General features: G+C 35.8%; 1 long non-coding RNA gene across 1 annotated transcript; it reads left to right on the plus strand.

The window, feature by feature from the left end:
- Positions 1 to 27882, plus strand: LOC114535606. The gene is made up of 3 exons (XR_003688335.1): positions 1 to 257; positions 3125 to 3258; positions 27089 to 27882. It is a non-coding gene; the product is annotated as an uncharacterized LOC114535606 (long non-coding RNA).

Below are 27882 nucleotides of genomic sequence, written 5' to 3' on the forward strand. Positions count from 1 at the left end.
CTTGGGCCTGTTCCCCACGAATATTCGAGAAAGCGGAGAATCCTTATCAATCTAGTACGAAGGAACGTTCTTTAACCCATTTTTTTGTAGTATATATGCAGAAGATCAAAAGAAAAGCCTTATTGTGTATAGCAATAGTGGTTTGAGAGGATTTTTTACCAATTTTTTAATGCCCGACTGAAGACGAACTGTTAATCTGCAACAATCCATACAGTACTGCACAAAGATCAAATGTTAATCGGTGAACTGTCGATATGGTAAGCGGATTATTTACTTATTTTCTTTAAAAACGTCAGTAAAAAGCTCAAAAGGAGACTTTAATCACAACAAATGTTCTGTATATTCGAAGAATCGTGTAAGTCAAGGGGTAATCTCGAGGGTAATCTCTTTGTATTATAAATATTATATTCCTTGTTTGGGTTGGGCGAAAATATCTCTCCAATGTCACAAACAGAGACAATTGCGTGGGGTCCTATAAAATATCTATAGAAGTTTTTATAACAAAATTCCGCGACTACTCGACACTAAAACGATATGGGTTTTATACCGCATTGAATACGAGTATTGTCGCGTTGGATGTATCTCAAAATTTGTGTGTCTCAAAATTTGAAAAGACATTTCATAATTATATCTGTTCCTTTCTGGTAGACATTTAAACTATTCAAATACGTCAACTGATAAGGAAAACATGCGTAAATTTACCTTTTGAAATGGTTCAAGTGTTAAGTAGGATTATCGGTCTAGTGAGGGTATGACAGATTACTGCATGAAAGAACTGAATTTGGTTCCTGTACTTTGTCTAATGACTAATGTATGTCAGAACACATGCACTTCTTAACAGGCTAAGACTCTATATGAAGAACAGAAACACATCTGTCACAAAATACTGCGATGTTGTATGCACTTTGTAACAAAGACCTTTAAATACAATATTTATGGTTTTAAATATGATTTGGCAATATAAAATTAAAGTGATCCAAGCATAATAATTTCCTTATTAAAGCAATTCAGTGAGTCGATGGAATAAGTTTGACTAATCTTGGTGTAATTTCCTCCCTGAACTATGATGAGAGCAGTTTCCCATTCATAAATGACGTATCTGGCTCTATGGTTGCATAAACTCAACAGCCACAGCACACAGTCACACTGTTTGAACAAATGTTAAAGGCCTAACAGATTAATGCTTCAGATTCATTTCCTACCAAAATAATAGAAAAAAAAAGCTAAAAAACATGACTATTTTGAACTTTACGAGGTGAAGCACAGATCTGTATGAGAAAGTGATTCTCACAATGGTAACTTTTTCTACCTAGGCTCCTAGCATGCATGTCTTAAATTAGGATGGGTATAGATTTGACTATTCCTAAACAAGCTTCACTGCTATTGCTTCGAAAAAATATATCTTTAACAGTATTACAGTCTTTAAATGTAACCAGTGGGTATAGGCCCAGACCATTGGACCTGCGAAAAATTGGATCCTGGATCTTTAGAAACAGTTGCTTAACAGCATACTTAGTTAGCATTTTGTAATTTTTTTTCAATATTACTTTTGAGGACTCTTATTCTTAGCAGCATATGATGGTTTACACTGGGTCTCAAATGGATCCAAACATTTTAAAATTATTTCTAAATAGAGATGGTGTAATTTATAGTGACATTGAAGAATTCAAAGTGTTAAGTCAAAATGTGTGTTGTTTAGCTGTGTTGAATTTCTACTTAACAAAGGTGCACAAATGCTCACAATTTCTTCTTAACAAAAGTTAATTTCTTTTTAACAAAAGTGCACAGATACTTTCAAATTTGATAAAAAACCCAAATATCTGACTTTTCATGCAGGGTAAATTTTGAACACACGCTAGGAGAGAGCTTTTTTCATCTCTGATCAAAAGTGGGAATTTTTTTTTAGTTCAAAGAATATACGAATGGCCTGTATTCTTTCTCGTAAATTATTGCTAAACAAACTTTAATAACTGATAATTGCTTAAAAACTAATGTGAAATTTGTTATGATAGATTTTTCAAATTAGAAAACGTCGTTAGATTGCAAAAAAAAACTGTTTTGCGGATGAAAAGTGGCGCCATTGTTGCCGTTGTTTTTCAAAGGCTCTTTTAAATCCAGACCGTCTGGTAGAGACAAAGGAGCTTTGCAGGAGATTATTAATATTTACGATTTTGATGTACAGCATTTTTTCTCAGTTGCGGATTTTCGTCACCAGAAACATGACCACCCGCTATAGACCCGCTTTTATCTCCCGCTTTTATCACGCTTTAGGTTCAGGCCCTAAAATACGTCAATGGTTTTTACCAAATTTTCATTCATCAGTTTTATGTAATTTCATATCTGCTCCCTCCATGCAGAAAACATATGGTAGCATTGTTTTGAAAATATATTGATGTAAAAAAATGTCGTACATTCTTGCGTAAATGACTATCATGTGGCCAGACGATTTTAATACTGAAAGTGTGCATCCTTGGATTAGAATATATGGTTTAAACGTTTCATTAGCTTTAGTGTTTTTTTTTTGAAGCTCAAATCTTTGTTTTGACTAGAAATTAGAAAAACATGAAATTTTAGACAACAATAATAGTGTCAGACAATAATATTAGGGCTAATATTAGTGTCAACCTCAAGGGTGGAAAACAGAACTTGTGTTTACATACTTTGATTAAAATCTTGTTGTTAAAAATTGTCCCAAGTAACTATAATTTATACATACAGTCCATGGGTTATGTATTAACGCTCGTTTCGAAATCTAGTAGCTACGACTACGAGATCTCTTCTTTTGACAATCTGCTGTTCCAGCTTCGCCTCGTCCTTCAGTTCGCACAACACATTTTATAAACAAAAGATATTATGTTCCGAGCAAAAGATATTTAATGAATCTCATTGTTGTACTAAATTTCGTAGTCGTGCCAAATTGAAATTTACTAATTCTAGATGAATGTTTTGAATGTACATGCAGTCGAATCTTTATTATCTTTATTTCGAGTTTATGTTTACATGTCGCGAATCGCCATTTTAGGCTATAGACACAAAACATAGCTACATTTGATACACATATATAAAGTGTGGGTCAACATTGTATTTTTTTTTGACAATTTTTGTTTATAAATATCTGTTTCAGGATTTTCTGCGATTGCAACTCATGAAGAACAGATGATGTGCATGGTGTTGGCTGCGGTTTAAATTGTTAGAACTATCGAACAAAAAACGAAAATACTGCTCTTCTAACGGCGAAAATGTATAGATCTAAGAAAGGTAACTTGCTTAATATATAGATATAGCTACTACCCATGCACCTGTATATACAGACCTTACAGAATTTTAAGGCTTGTGTATTTCGGGCCGCTTTGTTGTACACGAGTTTCGAACGTAAAAGTTTTTTTCTCTGAGCCGTGCAAAAGGGAGTAGAAACATGCAGAAAACGTGTAAAATTGTCTGGAATCTAATTTAAACGTGTAGATGATCTGTTGTCTGTGATGACCTTTAGGGTATATGCTGCTTCGAAGCAGCATAGCAATTCCTGATAGAGATCTATACTCTATGTTGGGCGACATAGAACATATGTCACCCGTTATAAAGCCTTCTTTTCATTCCGTTGTGCCTTGCCGCTGTCACGGCATGCGGCGGATGAAAAAGACTACAAGAGTTTCGTGCAGTAAATATGATTACATACATATACCCCACACAAAAGACAAGAGAGACTTAGGTCGACACACACCAGACGGCAGACGCGATCCACCAACTCGACGCGATTTTTTGAATTTTTTCGGTTTTCAAAAGCCTCTAATTTTGACAATGTTATGATATTCGATTGATGGTACATATATCTGGTACCCATATCTCTAAACACGTTCTTTCAGAGTTGAATTTATTTAACCCTAAGACAATCTTGCTTACCGTTTGGCGCTTTTAATAGTATTAGGTCAGAAGTAATTGGAGACTTGGTTCAATGAACAAGTATTCTATAATCGTCACAGTAAAAGATAAGAGGATTGTTATACTCTAATACGAAGATGCACATATAGATCATGTAGATAGATCATATACATGCATGTAGATCCAAACGCAATAAAAACTCAAAAAGGTGACGCCTTTTTCTAGCTCCTAGATCTCTCAGGCTACCCTTCAAAAATAGCAGGCATTGAAAACGATAACTGATTTATCTTTATATAAAGGAAATCAGCCTTCACTTTAATAATACAAAATCGGATGTATGAGTGTCTTACGCATATTCAACTTGAACAATGGAACATGATATCATAGGGCGTGAATTGCATTACAATTTACAAATAGATACGCGCTCGTTAATTGAGAATTTCTTAGTTTGTTGAACGCCTAATGCATACAGAAATATTGTCTTTCCTGTATTTGTAATAGTTCTGTTATTTCATAATTCGCTCGAAAATTGGGGCGTTGAAGAGCATATAAATCAAGGGTGGGTATTTCCAGTCTGTGAGCCATTTCTGGTTCATTGTATGTGTATAAAACGTGTGCATAAAAATACATCATGATTTGTTATTGCTGTAATTTACTAGTCACCCATGCAATGATACAAACATAAAGATAGATTAAATCAGTGGACGGTTCCGGCAATTTTAAAACTGGAAAAATGCCGAATCTGGAAAGCAAAATTTAGAGAAAATCCATTTTTCGACTTATGCACTTCTCATCGACTGCAGTAAATACCATACCCTTTTCGATGGCATAAAGTATTTCTGAAATACGTACAATACCTCCACCTTTTTCCGAAAAAAAGACGATGTTTATCGCTCAAATGCGTCGTTTTCGAACATGATGAAAAAGGGTACCCTTTTTCGTCGATCTTGTTGTTAAGAAGTAAGACGATAAAAGGTACCCTCTTCGGTCTAATACGTCATTACATCGTTCGATGAAAAAGGGTACCCTTTTCGATGACTTATGACCTTTGTAATAAGACGGAAAAGGTACCCTCTTAGATTGGAATTTGATCTGTTGAATTCAAATAGGATTATATAGAAATGGTGTGAAATATTTATACCATTGATATCAAGGTTGAGTGTATAATTTATTCTCTCTTGTTTTTTATTAAAAATGGCAGGGAAAATATCGAATATATGCTAAAGACAATGTTCAAAATAATTATACTTATCAGAATAGCGCATATTGAAACTGCACTGTTAATTCAAAAGAATCATTTTGACTCCTTCAAAGGAGTCGTTTTCTTGACCCCAGGACGACTCCTTGAAGAGAGTCATTTTGACTCATTTTGGGTTGACACCTGTAAAGAGTCATTTTAACCCTTTAACTGGAGTCATTTTGACTACCCATGGAGTCGTTTCAAAATGACTCTTGCAACAGTTAAAATGCAAATTAACTCCTCAAAAGTGTCGTTTTAAAAGAGTCATTTTGATTTTTGACTCTACTTTGGCATCAATTTTACTCTTATTTGGAGTCATTTCGACTCCTTTTTGTCATCAATTTTACTCTTATTTGGGGTCATTACGACTATTCTGTGGCATCAATATTACTCTTATTTGGAGTCATTCGACTCTTCTTTAGCATCAATTTTACTCTTATTTGGGGTCATTACGGCTATTCTGTGGCATCAATATTACTCTTAATTGGAGTCATTCGACTCTTCTTTAGCATCGATTTTACTCTCATTTGGAGTCATTTTGACTCCTTTTTGATATCGATTTTTCTCTTATTTGGGGTCATTTCAACTCTTCGTTGGCATCAATGTACTCTTATTTGGGGTCATTTGAACTCTTCTTTAGCATCGTTTTTGCTCTTATTTGGAGTCATTTCCACTCCTTTTTGACATCAATTTTACTCTTATTTGAGGTCATTACGACTATTCTGTGGCATCAATTTTACTATAGTACTGTACACCAATATTAGTTTCATGAAGCTTGCATATAATACAAAAGCAGAGTTTGAGTAAACGATGTTTAATAATGTATATGCAGTGAGTATTACAGCATACCATACATGCATCCCGCAAAAATGTTTCTTTGAAGAGAAATTATGTATAATAAATATCTATATATAAGCATGCAGGCTTTAAAATATCGGCCAACAGGCCGTCTATCAAATGTCCGGTGTCTTTAAAAAATGGGTTGGATATACATTTTTAAAATTAAAATATGGTAAATGGCCATATGTTAGCAGCAATTAATTAAGTAATGGTTTAAAATCGAAGTCTAAACGTCGACGGCTAAACGTTTTATACTTCATAGACATAGTGTGTATTTTTATATCAAAATTAAAATTACACTTTCAAAAACACTTTTTGAAGTTATAGCAAAGGTGTAATAGCCTTTCACAGGTGTATCCGTTTGCATAAAAAGCTGAAAATTAAACAAATAAACGGCATACAAAGCTGAAAATTATACAAATACAGCTCATCCTTACTGCGAAGCAAATACGAAAGAAACAAAGTAAACACGCACCCTTTGAAAACACTTATAAGCTTGCAGATTATGAATTATTTCTCTTACACGGCTTTCGGTCTTGATTGTATCCCTGTTCATCTTTGCTATCTGTCATGCTTCATATATCTTGTTTCTTCCCGTTTTACTTTGCACAAAGTTTATGAAACGCTTTTACAAAAAGGTTTACGAAATGACAGTTAAATTGCTGACGTTCTCGTTGAAATTCAAACTTTCTGTCTTAGCCAATCAGAACGTTTGTTGATTATTTGTCATTTTTTATATCAGCATATACTACTTTTCAGCATGAGTCAGAACTATTAAAATGGATTTATGTATAATATATTTTCATGTGTGCACATCCTGTTCCAGCTGACATTTTCAAGAAATATAAAACCTATATACATGCAGTGTAATATATCTTTTATATTTATTTTATTTTATAAATTGCCATGTTAAAAAGTTAAAATGAACTACACATAAACTACAAATGAACTACACACATGCAATGGCTGGAATCACCACACAGAGATATGTCTCCAATAACGGGGTTCCACAACTAACTTACAAATAGACAGACACAAACATACACATATAAGCAACTTAACAAATTTATAAGACTTTCTCGATACATGAAGAAACGATAACAACTAATATCAAGTGTATTTGTGTCATAATAATTGAGTATTTTTTTAATGTGCTGACTGGTTATTTGCTTCAAATACAAAGGATTTGTAATACATGTAACATGCCTAATGACTTCAATTTAATATTTTAAACATGCAAATTATTTGTTTTGTATATAAATGGCTGTTATAAAACCCAGAATGACTCTAAGAAAGAGTTCCACCACTCCAACAAAGAGTAATATGGCTCCAAGAACGAGTCACATGACTCCATGTGAACTCTACTTAAGAGTCTATTGACTCTTGCGAGAGTCTTGCGACCCTTCAAAAGAACTAAACGAGTCCTCCGAATTGTCATTTTAACCCAATGTCGGAGTTAAAACGACTATTAGAGTCGAAACGACACATTAGAGGAGCAAAAATGACATTTTGAATAAAGGTGTTGAAATGACTCGCCCTGGTCAAAACGACTCTTTTGAATTTACAGTGTGGATTTCCCTGAGGCTAGTCAATGTTCCTCGAAGGAAGCTTCTGGTTCTTATTCTGTTAAAGGCCTAAAACTAGGCTGAGAAACTAGACATTTTTAAGGCGACACAGCCAACACTAGAGAATGCATGTGCCGTATACTATCTGTGCCGCACGCTATAGAGTGCGCTGTATATACAGAGTAACTAAAAAAATAATTCTGGCCATGCAGTTGATGGAAACAGTCACATTGCATGGGCTACAAAGCCAAAAATACTTCGCTGCCTGTCTCTGCATGCAACTATAGTCTATCAAGTTATCAACTATAGTCTAGCCATAACATATATAATCTAACCATAACATATGTAGTATACGGTATATGCCCATTATCATAGTTATTATATCCTTTTCGCAAGGGCTATATGAATCTGTGGACAGGCTACACTTATATATAATATATATATCGATCGATTTAAAAAAAATTATTATAGACTGTGAAATAATGGTGTCCTCTTGCCATGCTTTAAACAGGATTAGCCGAATGCTTCTACCGAAGAAACTTAATTAATTAACCTCAGGGAAATCCTGCTTGAAGGTGCGCTAATCTGCCGTTAGTAATAATTATTTTGGACATAGTCACTCTTTCGCATATACAAGCGCTGGTACCCTTCAAAAAGACGAAACCTGCATACATAATTGGTTAGTAAAAGAGTTCTTTGGTTTGTTTTGCTTTCACTCATACGTGTCAAAATATATGAAATGATTGAAATCCCAGAGGCACAGAAATGTAACAAATACATAAATACTTGCGCAGGTTCCGTTTTTTTAGACATCTTGGATTTTTGATATTTTTCTCTAACTACTCTTTTTTACTGATAAATAAATTATACACTCAACCCGTAGATATCAATGGTATAAATATTTCAAACCATTTTTAATCCTCTTTGACATCAACAGATCAAATTCCAATCTCGTTATTACGGAGGTCATAAGTTCATCAAAAAGGGTACCCTTTTTCATCGAACGATGTAATGACGTATTAGACCGAAATGGGTACCTTTTATTGTCTTACTTCTTAACAACAAGATCGACGAAAAAGGGTACCCTTTTTCATCATGTTCGCAAACGACGCATTTGAGCGATAAACATCGCCTTTTTTTCGGAAAAAGGTGGAGGTATTGTACGTATTTCAGAAATACTTTATGCCATCGAAAAGGGTATGGCATTTACTGCAGTCGATGAGAAGTACATAAGTCGAAAGATGGATTTTCTCTAAATTTTGCTTTCCAGATTCGGAATTTTTCCAGTTTTAGAATTGCCGGAACCGTCCACTGATTAAGATAGCGGTGATTATAAAATTGACAAAGGAAAAGTGAATAAACTCAGTTTGTTGTTTTAAAAAAAAGCGGCGCCTTTAATAACTGATGACATATATATGCCAACGGGAGAATTAGGTTGTTGAAAAATATGAATGATGGAATAGAAAATCTTATAACGCTGTAACAAAGTGGTTTGCCTCACGCGTATTTTATGATAAAACACACACACTCAATTAACAATTACAATACAATTTAACAATCCCTGAATTGTTTTTTTTTGTTTTTGGCGCGAAATATACTAGTATTTGAAAAGTGTTAATAAAAGTGTAAATTGAAAAATTCGCAATTTTGGCTCCCAACAGTTGTAGTGCACAGCTCCAAATCTCTGACTAATTTTCCGCGATTTGATTTCGCTCATATGATACGGCAATTCGATCCTTCAAGAGGAACAAATAACCGTTTTTTTTTATGCTGTTCGATTAAGTTTAGATTTAATTGGGGTCAGAATATATTTAATACATGTAGATTCTGGTCCTATTTTAATAACATCGTTGCTATTTCGCTTTTTAACAAGATGTGGTCGTGTATGGGCACGTTGAAATGTCAGTTCGGCACAGGGATGACTGTCACGTGCGTCGTGGGTAAAGTCGTGGGTCATAAAAGCTTTTCCAACCAAATCAAAAGTTGTTAAACATTTAAATAGCTGGGTGGAACACCCTAACCACCTTTTTGTATCAAAACCAAAAGCAGTATTCATAATGTAACCCGTTCATCACACCTGCATGAGGCTATCTGTTAAACAAGGAACGGGGAATCGGGGAAAGGAATGGGGAAAGGAACGGGGAACGGTAAAACCAGGAATGAGAAAAGCCGGAATCTGTAAAACCAGGAATATGTTCAATATAATATAATAATAGATAATAAATAATAGTAAAAGGAACAACATAATTTTATATTTGTATTTAGCATTTTTTATAACCAGCAAAAAGTCTTAGATACGTCCGGTGATTCATGATCGAAGACACCTATTGCGCGCAAATCTTAGCGAGGTTCAGATTTGACTCCCACTAACCACTACCATTAAAGGGAACATGATCCAATCAAATGCGAAAGAAAGGTAGTGGTAGTGGTAGTGGAAGTCAAATGTGAACCTCGCTAATATCGACAATCAAAACGAAACAAACCCGCGTAAATAGCTTCAAAATTTTAGTTGTTAAGCAATAAGTCTGCCTATACAAGTAGGCTATTATGTGAGCGGTAGCTGTCTCACACCGGGATGTTTAATCCAAAATTTTGCGTCAATCGATCTAAGTGTTTTTGCTTAAGAGATGCGTAAAATACTGGGCTAATTTGAAGCAGACCAACATGGAACGTAGGATATCGCAGCAAAATACATTCACGTCGAAAATGGAAATGGACGTTTTGCACTTCCGCATTTCTCATCAGTTGTCCTGTTAATCTATCTCGGTATTCCCGAATATCGCGACAAACGACAGCAAGATCATCTGGACAGTGCTGTGGCGGATTTTGGATTGCAACACCACATCTATATTCCATAGCACCTTGTTACTTTCGTCCCTTGTAACCACTTCAACTGAAAGGCACTCGCGGGCAAACGACTCGGTTGATTAGTCACAGGACAAGGTTTATTATTATTAGACTATGGTAATAATATAGAAGGGGCTTGGCTGAAATATTTTAATGAACATAGTAAAAACTAATTAACTAAAATAGTCATACTTGCATGCATTTTTACAAAGCTGTTTTATAAATAGAGTATATATACCAAAGTTTAGATATAGGAAAATTTTTATATATTTTATAGAACTGATTGATGTAAATTCTTATAATATTTTTAATGTAATACCGCTGTAATTCTTTGCCAAAGGCGGTAAATAAAATCTATTATTACTCCGGCGTCAGCGACGGAGTTGTTGTTTTGTTTTTGTTTTTTTTTTTTGTTTTATTTTTATTTTTCGTCGTCGCAAGTGTGTAATGGCGCGAAATATTACTTGTATTTAAAATGTGTATGTGACTGTATTTATCTACGTCCCAGTCTTACCTCCCAAGAGTTCTGGTGCACAGCTTTGGCTAATTTTCCAATGCGCGATTCGATTTCGCTCGCATGATACGGCAATTTCTCCAAGAGGAACAAATAAACCGTTCTTTTCATGCTGTTCGATTAAGTTAAATAGAATTGGGGTAAGAATATATTTAATACATGTAGATTCCGGTCCTATTTTAATAATATCGCTGCTATTTCGCCCTTTAACAAGATGATGTGGTCGTGTATGGGCGCGTTGACACGTCGCGTTGTTTGCACAGGATCGGAGATTTAATATAACTATATAAGCGCAAATTCCAAAGGCAAACTGTAAGACGAAGCGAATGTATCATGCGGTTTATTTACATTTTTGAACAATTGAACTTCTATACTGCGATGTGCTTCTGAATTTCGCGATCGAACATTTAGGTTCGCAAGGCATCTAAATGCGAATATGTATGCGAAACAATACGCGAACTGTATTGTTTATGTTCAGAAGCTCTATATTGAAGACTGGCACGTGCGCCGGAGTTAACGCCAGAACGGCGTCTTGTTATTATTAGTAGCTCAGTCCATTCCTGGTTTTACAGATTCTGGCTTTTCTCATTCCTGGTTTTACCGTTCCCCATTCCTTTCCCCGATTCCCCGTTAAGTTCCTTGTTTTACAGATAGTCTCACACCTGATGCAGTAAAATACAATACCTCGCACCTCATTGTTATTGCGGTTTGATAAAAGCAAGGGAACCGACAGTCCGACACTGTCGCCGGTTTATTCGATACTTATTGTGGCCATATTGCTTGCAGTTTAAACCCTAAAAGCATTCTACGGTTTTATAAATTTGGTGAATTCGGAGACTGAATAATAATATGTCTAACGGTAAACAATCACACTCTGATGTTGTGAAAGGCGAGAAAGGAGAAGTAGTTGATTGGATTTCAGCCTACCGAGTCGAAGATGAGAATTTGGCTTTAGAGAAGGCTTTGAATTTATGGTGTGATATTTTATTCCTGATACTTAGGGTAATTATTTAGAAATGTGGTGTTTTGGCATGTAGTTATATAACTGGGTAACACTTATGATTGAATTGTAAGTCGTCTTATGGTCTGCTGTCAGACACGTTACCTCTGCGTGGTCGAGTAAAATACTGTAATCTCTCATTTATCACTGCCGTTCGGCATTTAGAAGCCCGCTTTCTCGAGACTTAAGCTAATTCAAGCTACTAGTGTTAGTAGGATCTTTTTGATGAATTTTAAATCTAATCATATAAAGAAAGCGGACAAGCAACTAAATCATTGATACTTTATCTGATGTAAAATCATGTTTTCAAGGCTTAGCTATGTTCTGTATTTTTTTCAGTATCAATGCTCGCGTTATAAGCGTATTTCTTTGCTCTATAACATCATGAATCCTGTTATAAATTATTTAGGTATATTAGTTTTATAAAATTCGTTACTAAAGCAAAACAACCAAACAATCGTGGGAAGTGGTTACGCCCTTGCGCATAGATATGAGGAACATGGTGAAACCACTGAAAACAAGCAACGCGTAGATACCTAAGGGAAGTGGTGGGTAGGTAGGCTGTGGTCAACCATGCGAGGAACTGATGTAGTTATGGGGAAAGTATGGGCAGTCAATAAGTCAATGCGTCAACACTCTGAGAAACAAATTTCTCATGGTTGAAACAGCGAACAGTATAAATAAGAGAGAAACAGCGAGAGAGAGAGTTTGAAAATGATCAGACTTGTGATGAGCAATAGCTCATGAAAACGAGTTGTGGTGTCTTGTTTAGTATACAGTCCCAACGAACGAGAACCAGCAACTATGAAATCCCTTTCAACTTTAATTCTGTGCGCGGTAATCGCCACATTTGTTTACATATTTTAGGAAGCCAATCAGAATGCCTAAATTTTGAACACCTCATGTAAAGTGGTATGTGTTGTACTTTTATCAAAATTGATGCATTCTGATCAGTATACTGAAAATGTAAACAAACTCGCTGATTGGTCTAAAACGAAATTCCCCCTTCCTACAAATGGTGGTTTGGGTGCTCTACTCGAGCTATTTAAGTGTTTAAAACTTTTGATTTGGCAAAAAAAGCTATGTTAAGACACGACGCACGATGATTATCGATCAGGTTGGTTACGTCAGAAAGCACTTCCGGTAGCCAGGGGCGCACATTAACAAAAATAATGGGGTGGTGTCCTTTGTTCTGGGACCGAATTTTTTATAGCGTTCGTGCTCGATCAAATTGATAGTTGCACGGGCGGATGCAGACCGATATCCAACCGCTACATAGGAGGATCCGGGGGCATTCTCCCCCGAGAAATTTTTAAAATTTGAGGCTTGCTAATGGCATTTCCTGCGTTTGTCAGCAACAAATATTACTCTAAAAATACCTTTACCGGCACTCGCATTTAAAGAAAAATTATGCGGAAAAATACATAAAATCGACAAATACCGTTTAAAATTAAATACTACGTTCGATATGTAACCGTTGACCATTACTAATATATGTTATTCAACCTTTTGAATTTGAAATATTTACATACAAGACGAACGATTAACCGCATGAATATTAAATGTTCAGTCCAATTTATTTAAAGTCAGATTGATTATCAGTTAACGTTATCACTGACCTTTCAGACATACAAGCACAGATCTTTTGAAGATCCAACTCTCAGTAAATTGGGCTTTGAACATTTTCACGAACGCATTGTTATTATTCCCAAATCTGCTGCCCGCGGCACACTTCGAACCTTCGAACCAAGATACATTTACTAGTATGAAGTCTCGTTCGAGATATCTTCTTGCGATTAAAACGCTCAAAGATTCGAACAGAGTACCACTGCATGTTGTGAAAGTTCGCTCAAGTCGCTATGTCGACAAGGAAAGCGATACACCCCCCCCCCTTAATGTGCGCCCCTGCCGGTAGCGTTTTAGTTGAACTCTGCTGAACAATGGTGCACATACAAGCTACAGCTAGTGTTAAAATATCTTGCGATCGTTGCCCGGATGTCTCAAGGTTTGTGATTCAAGTCTATATTTAAGCGTCTCTTTGTTGTATAACTAAAAAAATTCCAGAGAGGAATGCGCAAATTCTAAAGAGACAATACGCATGAACCTCTGTGTTTGCTTTTGCATTTCGTCACCAATAAATAATGGCAGCATTGTTTTCAAGGGAAATGTTAATTAGAGAGGGTACTGAATGGTTTGTTATAGAGAATTGTAGACCGAAATTATTATACGTATTGAACATTATAAACTGTACAATGAAATGTCTTGTGGGTTAGGTTTGTTCAGCATTCGGCAGAGTTTTGAATAGCGTTTTATTTCGTTTAACCTTGAGTAACCTCATATTTCCGGTTACAATTCGTATAGTTTTCAACCACTGCAAAATTCTGCACGAATAAATCCGATAGAAGGCGCACTCCTATAAATATCCCCCCTTACAATATTTCCATGCACACAGTTAATCGATTATTAATTATTATTGTTCAATTATTATTTTTCATCTATACGTAAAAGTATAAAGACGTGCCGAGTATTCTGCAAAAAATAACGGTGACCCTAGAGTATACAGTGACATTTACACTTGAATCGCGGAGCTCTTTAAGCCCGGCGCACACGAGAGCTGTTAGCTGAGCAAAAGACCTCGCGAGGCTGTTAGCTCAGCAAGGCTGTTAGTTGTATATGACGACTAATGGCTGCCATGGCTAGATGTAGAAAATGCATTAACGTTGCCAATTTGTTTAACTCAGTTTAGAATTTTTTAAATATCTGCAATATGATTCCATGAGCTTTTTAAGGACGGATCTTTCAGTGGAGTTTTATGAAATTAAGTCAGGATTAAATTCACAGTTCTTTTATACTCGTGCGCATTCGTTAAATATCAACTTTTATATAATAGTTGTATAGTGCCATTACGCAAAAAATTGCTTTATCTGTAGGATTTGCGTTATATTCACATTTTATAGATGCGATAGTTCAGAGGACTATACTAAATGCTGCTTATCTTTCATTGATGTGGGCTGATTTTAGATAAAAACGTTTTCGAGAGCGTAACTGAGTAGACTCCAAAATGTCGAGGGTATTAATGAATACTGGATTTAATGAATACTGGATATGTTCGAAAGAAATTCCTATTACCGGTTAAACTTCTATCCGGCTACTTGGAAACGGAGCCTCGATTAGCATAGAATTGTAACGGACTCTGACGAGGCATAGTACATGCACTAAAAGCTACCTATATAAACACGTAAGGGCGCAAACTACAGCTTCCATAAAGGTTGTCATTTTTTACATTAAACCTATACTCTGAGCGCGTATTTTTAGCTGGCAATAAATTAATTTCACTCGACCTTGGCTTGAAGGTTTTCCGCTAAATGTCATTTGTTTTCCGTCATGACTCGACGGAAAAGCAGGATTTCCGTCAGATTTATTTCAACTCATTGTAATGCAATCGTCAATTCTTCAATAGCACTATATATTATCACATTATGGAAAACTGCTCATATAACATAGATATTAGCAGCTCATATAACATAGTTTCCGTACAGATTTATTATTCAGGCATTGCTAGTATATGGTGTTGAGATAAAACGCGGATCCGGAATTGCGGAGTACGGAAACTATATCTGCTAGGCTATCGCTGCCTTCTAGGATATCGTATAAAAAACTTTAATTCTGCTTATAAAATATGAAAACTCTTATCTTTGCCATTTACCCAAAACCCGCAAAACAGGTTTTACTAATTAACGGAAAACTACTTAAACGTCAACAACGTCAATGTCACGTGGAATGTCACGATTATTACAATTATAATTATTTTATACGGTCGAATGTTGCATGTTGTATGGTTGGTTAAAGTGCATATGACATTACCATTTTTTCACCAAAAATTCGCAAAAATCAGGCGATTCGAATGATATGTATCATTCTCCGGTCTGATAAATCCTTCTGAGGATATTGTTCCAATACACCAGATGCTTAAAATCAAATGTATAGTGGAGATTTGCGCCCAGAGGCAGCAAGGAGACGAAAGAAATGGATAGACTTCGTTAAATTCAAGCGCGCTGGATGGCGCGAACATTTTAAAGTCTTGTGACTTTTTGGGAATTTTCCTGGTTTAGAACAACGCACATTCCCTCGACTGAAGAGAGACGAAATTGCATGGGGTTACCCCGTATCCAACGATACAAATTGCGGTCGAAAAACAGATTGCCTTATCTGCGAGATCTGCAAGGGCGATTCGACGCAAGGTGAGAATGTTACAGTTACCCATGTTTCAGACTTATTTATCGAGAAATTATGTCGGTAATTCATTAGGGTTGGATATTTTAAATGCCCTTTTAGATTATGACAGAAAGCGCATCCCATAGTGAGGAATCAGAATCATCTGTTACAACAGATTGTGACACTGGCGCAAAGAGCACATTATATAGGACATAGTGACATTGTTTACATTGCTATATATAGGCTTGGGGTTGTTTCCATGAACACTGGTTCTCATATGAGGTTGAGAGGAATACATAGAAGGCCACTGGGACAAAGTGTTACCAGACTTGTGTAGAGCATATTTAGAATATCCAACTCTAATGAATTACGGACATAATTTCTCGATAAATAAATCTAAAACATGAGCAGGGTAACTGTAACATTCTCACCTTGCGTCGAATCGCCCTTGCAGATCTCGCAGATATTAAGTCCGTCTGTTTTTCGACCGCAATTTGTATCGTTGGATACGGGGTAACTCCAATTTCGTCTCTCTTCAGTCGAGGGTATGTGCGGTTAAAATGTTTGGAGTAAACATGGCTTTGACGTGACGTGATGGCTCCCATCCAGCGCGCTTGAATTTAACGAAGTCTATCCATTTCTTTCGTCTCCTTACTGCCTCTGGGCGCAAATCTCCATGATACATTTGATTTTAAGCTCTGGTGTGTTGTGGAAGTTGGAACAACCGTATACGAGTAATACGACACATCTAGCCGGCATTTTGCAACGCAAAGTATATGTCATAATAATGTCATATGAACTTTAACAGTGGTTGCATAGTTATAGATGAAAATACTGTTATGCATAGGCCTAATCGAAGGGGAGCAAAAAGCCTGTTGCGAGTTACACGAAAACGAGGCTAGTAAGGTTTTCTTCTCACAATCATTTTTAATTTCGAAATTTTCGAAATCGCTGTTTCCGATTTTGTACGAATATATGCCTCACAAAATGGACTTAGCTATTAACAAATACGATCTACAAACTGACGTGAACACGCAGTAATTTGATTTTGCAAGTACGAGTTTAATTATAGCATATAAAAAATTGATTTCCTAGATTTACAATTCCAAACTATCTTCTCTCTATATATATATCTACTATTGCTTTATAATACTTTCCTTGCAACTTGCAATGCAATTCTACTCCTGAGACAAATACGAGCATTTCTTACGATCTGCTAACGTTCTCTTAGTATTTCGAGCATTCTCTACAAATTACCATACGTCCAAATTATATGTTTCTGTTTCGTTACTATTTTTTTAGGCTAGCAATAAAACCGTCTTTCTTAGAATAATTTTATCTCGCATTATACAGCATTATTAGGACTTTAAACTAAAATTTCACAGGCTAAAAGATTATCTACTTTGCTGATTATATCGTGTTGAACACATCAATGTTCAAATTTGGCGAACTGTCATGAGAATCGCGGTAAAGATTGGTTAAGTTCAATAAGTTGAAATTAACTGTGTCACAACAGCAAAAAACACTTCGGCGGAAAATATAGTTAGTATCCTAATTTTTACGATATACAGGGTGTGTAAAAAAAAGTTTACACTTGGAAAATATCTCCAGACGTACGCACACGCATCGTTTGGGAAATCGTTTGGTATGTGTAGGTAGTTTTAGACACCTCATGTACAAAACGTTTGTAAAAAACAGTGTTTTGTGAGTAAAAAACGTGTTTTTAGAAGTGCATTTAAAAACGGCTCGCGCACAAATTTTTGCGTTTTAATTTTAAATCTGATATATAATTTAAATCTGATATTAGTCTTAGAATGTTGAAGACTCCTGTTTATTTAGTTTCGTTCAAAACAGTATTTATAGTTCTGCTCTTCATAGCAAGTGACAACAAATTACTAAACAAGAGCAGTGTTTGAGATTAACAGAAATTTAGTTTGTGAACTAACGTCTAAATTCCTTGATGTTTTTGATATTTTAGGCTTGTCAAGTTAAACTGCATTTTCAGTTACCTATTTTTGTGCGCAAACCGTTTTTATATTCCATGCTAAAAACACGTTTTTTTACTTGAAAAAAGCGCAGTTTTTTACAAACTTTCTGTACAGGAGGTGTCTGAAGGATGGGCTCAAACTCCCTACACATACCAAAAGATTTCCCTAACAATGCGTGCGCGTACGTCTTGAAGACATTTACTAAATGTAAACTTTTTTTGATACACCCTGTAGAATAATTGAATGTTAAACTTGAATATATCTTGACAATAATCAACTCCTAACTGTAGTTCAATTACATCCGTATGTATAATACAGTTCTACACGATTATTTGTAGTCTGGTTTATAAACCGTCCTGACTATCAACGTTCTCATCTAACTATCAACGTTCATTTAATATTTGGCCTAGTGACTGAATTGGCACGACCAAACTACTTTGATCTTCAAATTCATTTAACAATCCTGGCATAAACAACTCCTATAATTACCGTTAGAATCATGTTGTCAACGTTTCCTGTTATTTTACATTTATCATGACCTTTCCTTTCCTATGATGCAGCACTTGAATTTCTGTGCGGTTGTAAAATTTAAGTAAGGATTGAGTAGAAATGGCTCTTTACAAGTGCTTAAGAACACTTTTGAAGTGTTAAAACAACTTTCGTTATACATATAACAAAGAGTTATGATCAGTTCTTTTTAATGATTCCGATAATCGACCTTTTTATATAAATACTTTATATTATGTAATGTGATTTACGCGCTTAGATATATTGCCATTGACGTTATTTGTGCGAAAACCATGAACAAATTATGGTAAACATATTCCATACAGTTTCCATAAAGCGCTCTAATTAGGCCTGTCTCAGACGTCGAACTTTTCATGTGCCGAATCGAATGCAAATTAAGTTAAACAAAGACTTTAGCTCATTAACATTAGGTTCGGCACATGAAAAGTTCGACGTCTGAAACGGGCCTAAGATTGGTTACGACAAGCCGCTATAACCGCAAGAGGCAATTAAACTTCGTATTCTGTCATGAATGTTTAATTAAGTTCTCTTGTGGAATAAGTTAAAGTGCCCATGTCATAAAATTGGAATTTAGATTTTTAGAATCTTTGTTTGAAATGAGTTAGTAAGTTCTAAATCAAAACTGAAATTGGATTTTTATTTTTCGAGTTATTGCCATCTAAACATTGATTTTGTTGGAATGAAAACTCTGAAAACCGCGCAAATGAGACTGGTGCGAAACAAGGTGTTTGACGTCACAATAGGAACTCGTTCGACGCGACAATTTAGTAACTCTATTGCATAGAGTAATAAGTAGAGGCTAACTGCGCAAAAAAGTGGTTGTTCTTACTTAACAGACAATTCTGTATAAAGTGACTCATATATTATCAAAATGTGTTGTGAAATGGCTTTAATAATTGTACGTTCCTAGCAACAGTCGTGCAATAATTGCAAATCCGCCATGAGTCATGACCAATTGAGTCACTGTGTTGTAAACACGTTTATAGGCAGTGTTTAAGTTAACAGATAAAGGATTTACCGAAGTAAATAACGTCTCAAAAGATGCGAGTGCGCACATTTTAGTAAAGACAGCTAAAGAATGTTGGTAAAAAAGATGCCATAATAAAAGCAAAATGTACTGGGTTATATTTATATACACATGATTTGATATGTTTCTTTTGCGCGAGACGTGTTAGATTTCTTAGTTAATATTGATAACTTTAAGTCTCTCATTTAACTTTTTTTTTTGAAAGCGCATGGGAACTCCACTCATACTCTAGCTCAGTTGATTTGTAATGAAAATAAACCAGAGAATCACACAGGCATGCGTGACTTAACTACACATAAACACATTGTAGAAATACCGGCACTCATGAGCCACAGGAAAACCTCAATCATAATGGTATTAATATAATATTTATATAGGGCAGTAAAATGTATTAGGGGTCCGCGTCCGCCTTTTATCTACACCCGGGTGAACTGTATGTGCGCAATTACGAATGACGATCAACTAGGACGAAACTTAAGTACAATTGCCAGATTACTACCATAGAATCTATTTGTAATTTGAATACTGTATATCTAGCGTAATGATATTATGTTCTGGGGTCACGGAAAGCAAGTCGCGCAATCAAGATAATAAGAAAACATTTGCTATTTACTGACGCCTATACGATCAAGTCTTCGTTGTAGTTTCGATGCCATGATCGTTGCACGATTGCTCCATTTCGCGATAGCTTTTCAGCTTATCATCGGCATCTGGTTCGTTAATGTATGGTCCAAAGTTTTCTTACTGCCTGACAAGGCTGACATTGAGCCGCGTTCATGGTCTTAACTTTTGTTTTTTCTTGGCATTGCATTGGCAGGAAAACATTCTGATCGGTGTCATTCCTTTGGTAACTTCTCAATAGCTAAACTTGATGAAGACATATTTCTGCCACGTTTAATAACCGAATTTATAGCTGGCATAAAATCGCTTCTCCTGTACTACATACTATTATTTATTTAGGGCGCAATATGCGAGTTCCTATTGTGACGTGTTAGTTACCAGTTTCCGACTGTCGCGGATTTCAAAAACTTTTGCCGTTAAAATTTGAAATTTTCAAACTTTATCGCTTTATTTCTCCGCGAAAACAAACTCAATTTCAAATGTGATTACTATTTTCGTAATCTACGTTTCACGGCGATTCTAATGAGATAAATTCCAATTTTATGACATGGGCACTTTAAGGTGGACACAGACCGAGACCGGATGCGATGCGGCAAACCAACGCGAATTCTTAGTTTTCAGAAGCACATAAATTAATTTCTGGAAGCAAAATTTGGGATCTATGGACGCCAGAGTAGTTAAAATGTATCATCGTTAAGTAATCTACAGGAGTATAATGATAGTTTAAAATTTATTGATTTGCTTTTGGAAAATTAAAAACTTTGAAAAATCACGCCGCGCTGCCAAATCGCGTCCGGTCTTTGTGGGCCTTTATTCAATACTGTTGGCAGAGAAGTGCCAGGCGGGAAGCGTATTTGGATAGTAAATGAAGTTAAAAATACTTACAAACTATTACAATAAATAAGAAAGCTTTGGTTTATAAAAACTACATGAAGTGTTGATACAAAAATTATATTTACAATGAATTTCAGAGTGTCTGGTCGAGTATTTTCAATTCATGTCTGCTAATTGATATCAATTTACAAAGGGTAAAAACAAGGATAACGTAAGGACAAAACAGTACATAAGTGGATAAGGTGTGATAATAGTGTGATGATGTTCGTCCTTGATGTTCGAGATCGAAATTGACCATAACTTCATCTCAGGTTGATGAACAACCATAACTGTGGGTCCGGAGGTGACTGCATGGTGAGGCCAATCCGGGCCCGAAAGGCTCGCCCACACGTAGGACAGGTGTGAGTGAGTGGGTGCATGCTGCAGTTGTAGTGAAGGAGGCTCTATCCTTGCGTGCGGCACGTTTTCTCTGGGCCTCTGTGGTTCGTCTGGTTTCCTCTGTACGAGCTTCTGTGGTCAGGTTGCTTCGCCAAGTTGAGCGGTCCAGGCCGAGTGTCTCCCAGGTGTTGAGGTTAATGTTCATGTCAAGGTGAAAACATAGACAGTTAGGAAATGAAGGATTAGAATAAATTGAGAGGCGGGATGTCTGTTTTCTAGTGATTAGAGATACTAAGATCCCAATTCTACAGGTGTTCTGGTATGTAGATTACACGTGGTTTGAATCACATACGACGAGGAAATAGCATCGAAGCTTAAATAGATAAACTACTGACACCAGATCTCAGGTAGGGAATTTACGGCGCTACCAAAACGGTTTATTTGAAAGAGAATCTGAAGAGTGTAACGCGGTGAAGGCAAAACAGAAATATAGTTTTCTTAGGATTGGGGATTTATAGTGTCGAAAGTATTTTACGTGTAGTTCATCACTTAGTCTGAAGAGGTCTTAAGACGAAATGTCACTACCAAATATCTTTTTCTGCTTTTAAATTGTTGAAATGGTTGTTGTAGAAGTCTGTATACGTTTCATGATTATGTGTTGAACAATATATTGACTTATAAAATTATTCATAGTATGTATTTAGAGTTGTGTGTTAGTAGGTGAACACTTTGTTAGATAATAGATAGATTTAGTAAAAGGCATGCCAAAAAGAAAAGTTCTTTTTCTTTGTACGTATGAAATAGACTTTTACACAAAGATCTTGTAATGTAATAAACTTGTTCGTTACTCAAGATTTTAGTTATAGAACTGAATATAGTTGGCAGATTCACACTAGCTCCTAAGAATCGGGGATCATTGTATAATTTTCCGATAGACCTCAGGGCTCAGACAAAGAGAATACCAGATTCTTATTACTTTTTGAAATTGCGTGATTACAATATCTACTACCTATAAGTTCAGCACAACGGGAATTCATGCCTGTTTTACATGAAATTGTATATAGAAACATTTGCATGCATTGCGTTTGGAAAAAGCATGCCAAATTCAATTGGACAACACGAGATTTCTCAACAAACCTAATCAGGATATGTTTTATCAGTAAAATTACACCTTTGTATATGATAAAGTAAAATTGATGATTATTAATTACTATTTAATTTCTGCCAATCAGTTTAAGCGTAAAATTTCGCACCTAAAGATGAGGTCGCGTTATTGAATTTCCTCGTTATTGAGTCGTATCATAGAGTCTAGGTAATTGTCGAGAGTCGAGAGTAAAATGTCAAGAGTCGATTTCGCGCACAAAATGATGTTTCTATTTATGTGTTAGGTTTACTTTTACTTATTTTCATAGCACGTTACCTATGCCAAGAGACTATGGTGACACTGTTTTTAGTGCAAAGTTTCTGTGAAACTTTGCAGTATTGTGGTGAGTGGCGAAAATTAACATCAGACAGTCAGACAGTCAGTCAGTCATAGTGTAAACTCCGGGGGGCGGAGTGTTTTTATGCGTATAGTAGCTTTTTGTATATAATCAGTAATTTAAAGTTTTTAAATCAGTTTAACTTGCTTTATTTATTAATTCTCTACATCCCTTTTGCTAAGTTCACCAAAATATTGAGGAATTTTGACGGTTACTGTAAATTTTAAAGCATTGCTTTTCCGCGGTTTGGGTTTTGTTTCAAAGGGATTTGCGCAGATTTACCCCCAGAACACCCGATTTTTTCCTATACGTCGCAACTGCGCATGTGCCGTCGAGCCTTCAACATTATTCACGATGTAAAGAAACGAGGAGCGACGAGCATTGCTTCAAAACATTCCGAGCGTAAAAATCGTGCAATTCTTTGAGAATCTACGCAATTTATCAACTTATGTTATGAATTACGAGCATTCAATTCGACACAAATATAATTTAGAAGGTTTATTCCATAAATAGAGCTAATAGGTTAGGAAGAAACGACGCTGTGTTGTTTATGTATTGATAGATCTCTTACACGAATGACGAATATATATTATGTCGATATATAGCAAGTCGATACCTGGTATTCTGCATACAGTACATAAATGATACTATACAAAACGGACATTTTGTGCAGTAATCAAATCATTTTGGCGGTATACAGTATTGATTATATGTATATTGTTTTGTATCGATTTAGCTACGCGTCGAAGTATCCACATCATAGACATAATATGCACCGCGGTTTATTTACATTATTTACAACGCAACTATTTTGGCTATTCTTATAAAATGACGATAAATTGTTGCCATCATATAAATGTAGTGAATGTAGTCACAGTTGTTTGACGAAGAAAAGAGACTAAACTGAGAAAATCGCGTCCGGTTTACATGGGCAACTAAAATTATAATTTAATAGTGACAGTATCCGCGGCTAACGTAACTTGAGTACTTTGAATAATTTCCTTTTGATTAATGTTTAACCTAGTTCATTATATTTTTACTGGCATAAGTCAAAATGTTTATGTTGGGAAAACGTGTTGCTTAGGTACTACAGGGCATGAAAACTTTGCACTATCCTTGGATCCCTAGTTTTTATCAATTGACGCTTTATGTTTCAACTTCCGACATGGATGCGTCAAGTGACAGAACTCGACGCACACCTTGCGCTTTTTGTCTCGTTTATGAAACGATCGATTCTGTCTTTAAAGTGTTGCATAAATATAAAAAAATGTTGAAACGGTTATATTCCGATATTTTGAGCGGTAACTCGGGCGAGGAAAATGAATACCAAATGAGTCCGAAGACGTGGCTCTGGCGAAAGCCCTAGAAGCGAGCAACGTAGGCATAGTACAAAATATGGACTGGATTGGACTGGTCTGGACTGGACTGGTCCATATTTTGTTCTCTGGACTCAAAATTGGACTCAAAATTGGACTCAAAATTGGACTCAAAATTAGTCTGAAAACTGGACTCAAAACTGGACTTCAAATTCTCAAACTGGACTCAGCTAAAATTTCAAAAAAATTCAAAAAAATTAATTCATCATAGAACTTTATTATCATTACTGTCACATTCAGAATGACCGAAATGGACATATTCCGAGCAATTATCCATCTTGGTACTCTTGCAATTGTTCATTTAATATAACACAACAAAAAACAGGCCGTCTGCGTAGCATGAGTTCGCCTGCCAGAGCTATAATTATTCAACGAAGTAAATATAACACCGTAGAGGATAGACACTGAAAACGAGCACGATATAATACCTCTTTGTTTCATACGAATACTGTATATGTGTCAAATCTTAAGCCCCGCACAGACGAGCAAGTTTTCCTTGACAAGTTTTTTGACACGTTCACTTGCTCGTCTGTACGACGAACAAGTTTTCCTTGACAAGTTTTCCTTGACAAGTTTTATTTGTTCGTGTGTACGTAAAAAAATTTTAAAAAAGACAGCAGAATCCGTCCAGGAAACTGCCATAATAATTCTTAAAGCACCGAATTTCAAGACAAACAAAAATTATGAAACTTCAAAAAGCGGCTCGAATATATTGATGCGCAGTAGCCTACTGCGCATTTCCTTGTCAAGTTTTCCTTGACGGCCGTACACACGAACATTTTTCCTTGTTGAAAAGCTGGCATGACTAGCTTTTGAACAAGGCTCCTTGTCAAGGAAAAATTGTCAATTTTCGTGCGTACACACGGGCAAATAAAACTTGTCAAGGAAAACTTGTCAAGGAAAACTTGCTCGTCTGTGCGGGGCTTTAATGATGAGTTTAAAACGAAAAGCAAATGATAACCACATAAAATATCGTAAGTCACATGCACAGGCCTTTATTGAACCGAATGTCTTGTTTCTCGTAACATTGTGTTACTTGAGACCGAAAGGCCACGACTGATGATCGAACTCATCGAAGTGTAGTTTGTGGCGGATGCCGTGCCTGCCATATTACATGACGCCTCAAACACATTGTTATACCCTTCGAGTCAGAAAAACAAAAGCTAAGGCCGCAAAATATTTTATACTCCTTATTTACGCATTTTTTTTGCAAAAATGGGGTTAGGGTTAGTCTGCACAAACAAATTCTTGGGATGCAGAATACGACTTCCCTTGTTTGTGTCCATTTTAATTGTGCAATAGCAGTTTTTATGACACCTCATCTATTGTGAGTGTTTCAGTGCGGTAATTTCTTGATCGTTTAAACACCGAAAAAATTTCATAAGACCGTAAAGCAACTTCGTTGCCAATGGCCAGTTACGAGTGTTAATCTAATAGTCAACCTGTTCATCACACTTGATGTAATGAAATTAAATACCTCACACCTCGTTGTGGCGGTTTTGTAAAAACAAGCGAACTGGCGCTGTCGGTTTATTCGATACTTATTGCCTGCAGTATAAGTACTGACAACATTCAATTATTCTCACGTGTTTGGAAACCCCGGTAAAACACTCGCACTCGTTTATGAAATATTACTTCATATTTTCACGTGTAAGAGCAATATCATATTATTATAAACTGGCTTACATTGTTTGCACTAAGCCTCAGCGGCTCGACTTCCAGCTTTGTAAAAATAAAAAGTGTAATAATAGTGCGTTTTATTATGTGCACCCAAGCATTTGTGAATGTACGCTTTCTAAGCTTTCGATCAAAACTAAACGACACTTTCAACGAATATTCTGTCATTACTGTGTCCTCGATCGAAGCTAAACGACTGCGCACATATTCTACGCGATCAAAATTAAACGTATGTGCGCATATTCCATGAACTCGACTGCGCGTCAATATGACTGCGCACATATTATATTTGAAAGTTTAATTATTAATAAAATATTATGTTGCTAAAATGGGTTTGGGCAATCGATGATTCACAGACTCCCCGCATTCTCTTAAAGATAGCCCTCGTTTTAAGTTAACCTGCGATGATTTTGCAGTGCCTGCCAATCTACTGCTTTTATTTATAAACTTTCTCCGCTAAAAAGGGCGACTTTAGCTCGATTAAAGTAGTACACAACAATTTACCTCAAAATATTGGACTGTTATTGTTTTTTAGATCATTTTTACATACCTTATTTTTATAAAAATGAACAACAAACCAAAATTTTTCTTCACACGAATGACCTTGACCATTATCCAGACTCTATGCATGTCTGACGAAGGCTTTTTTGAGATGATAACATCTCTGTTTATTCCCGTCAAGTTTTGCTAGGAAATTTCTCAAATCGCTATTTCCATTTTGTATAAATATATGCATCACAAATAGGTCTACTTATTAACAAATATGATCTACACGATCATTCTATAGTTATGCATATTAAACATATTTTCTTTATTTACAATGGTTTACAATGCCAAACTATCTTCTCTATATATCTACAATGAGGCAGTGTTATTACACTATGCAACTTTCCTTTTAACTTGCAAGGCAATTCTACTCGTGAGGCATCTAAAGTTGACATTTCTCATCGAACATTTCTTACGATCTACTAACGTTTTCTTAGGATTTCTAACGCTCTTTACAAATTACCATCCCTCCAAATTATAATTGCCTTGCAAGTTGCATGTATATATTATAAGTGTTACGTGTTTTTTTTAGGGTCATTTGTTGTTCATCGTCGACACATGGATGCTCGTTTCATTATCATCATGGTAGTCACATCCCAGCAAAAATCTGGAACGAACAATCCATTTTGAATCTTTTCATGCATGGCTTCAAATATCGTGGATTGAGGCTTACTGGTCGTAGAATGACATCAATCCAGTTGGAGGTTTGAGCACGAAAGTCGAGGTACACGATTTTTACTTCTCTTCTGATAGTTCACTCGGCAATGTCCTGTTTCGCCCAAAACTGCCCAATGTTGTTGCTACTGCTTGGGTGTTTCTCTTTTCGTTTCTTTGTTTAACTGCTTTCATTTCTGTTGTTTTATTTTGTCTTATTCATTAATTTCAACTTATTGTATTGTCCATGTTGTGATGCACATTATATGTTTTTGTCCTGTCTCATTACTATATTTTAGAATTATTTTATCCGGCATTACCGGACCAATTTCAATTTCTTGTACTGTCCATGTTGTAGTGTACATTATATATTTCTGTTTCGTTACTATATTCTTAGACAAGAAACATTATTTTATTCGGCATCACCGCATATCTTGCAAAAAAATAAAATATAAAAATAAACCATATGTTCAAAATAAAACAAAATAATTTGCTTATTGTAGTTTACTATTTCAAAAATCTTCATTTTATGAAATGATGTACGTGATGTTATCGTAACGTCGTAAAGTTGTCTACAAACTTTTTTCCACTCCGGCCAAAGACTTTTTAGTAAACAAAAGTCAGCGCAATCCTATTTGGTGAAAGTATGAAGTATGTTGAAAAATTTTTCTT

The sequence above is a fragment of the Dendronephthya gigantea genome, unplaced genomic scaffold, assembly GCF_004324835.1.
Source record: "Dendronephthya gigantea isolate DGI-Jeju-01 unplaced genomic scaffold, DenGig_1.0 000121F, whole genome shotgun sequence".
Lineage (NCBI taxonomy): Eukaryota > Metazoa > Cnidaria > Anthozoa > Malacalcyonacea > Nephtheidae > Dendronephthya > Dendronephthya gigantea.